Source organism: Bison bison, unplaced genomic scaffold (assembly GCF_000754665.1).
Source record: "Bison bison bison isolate TAMUID 2011002044 unplaced genomic scaffold, Bison_UMD1.0 scf7180017864135, whole genome shotgun sequence".
Lineage (NCBI taxonomy): Eukaryota > Metazoa > Chordata > Mammalia > Artiodactyla > Bovidae > Bison > Bison bison.
The window spans coordinates 6123644-6124376 of record NW_011494707.1 but is presented as its reverse complement, the minus strand read 5'-3'; positions in this window follow the sequence as shown (position 1 = coordinate 6124376).

Genomic DNA, 733 nt, shown 5'->3' with positions numbered 1-733 from the left:
ATTTCAAATTTGGAAAACTCAGCAGTGGCCACAGGACTGGAAAAGGTCAGTTTTCATTCCAATCCCAAAGAAAGGCAATGCCAAAGAATGCTCAAACTACCGCACAGTTGCTCTCATCTCACACGCTAGTAAAGTAATGCTCAAAATTCTCCAAGCCAGGCTTCAGCAATATGTGAACCGTGAACTTCCTGATGTTCAAGCTGGTTTTAGAAAAGGCAGAGGAACCAGAGACCAAATTGCCAACATCCGCTGGATCATCGAAAAAGCAAGAGAGTTCCAGAAAAACATCTATTTCTGCTTTATTGACTATGCCAAAGCCTTTGACTGTGTGGATCACAATAAACTGTGGAAAATTCTGAAAGAGATGGGAATACCAGACCACCTGACCTGCCTCTTGAGAAATTTGTATGCAGGTCAGGAAGCAACAGTTAGAACTGGACATGGAACAACAGACTGGCTCCAAATAGGAAAAGCAGTTTGTCAAGGCTGTATATTGTCACCCTGCTTATTTAACTTATATGCAGAGTACATCATGAGAAACACTGGGCTGGAAGAAGCACAAGCTGGGATCAAGATTGCCGGGAGAAATATCAATAACCTCAGATATGCAGATGACACCACCCTTATGGCAGAAAGTGAAGAGGAACTCAAAAGCCTCTTGATGAAAGTGAAAGTGGAGAGTGAAAAAGTTGGCTTTAAGTTCAACATTCAGAAAACAAAGATCATGGCATCC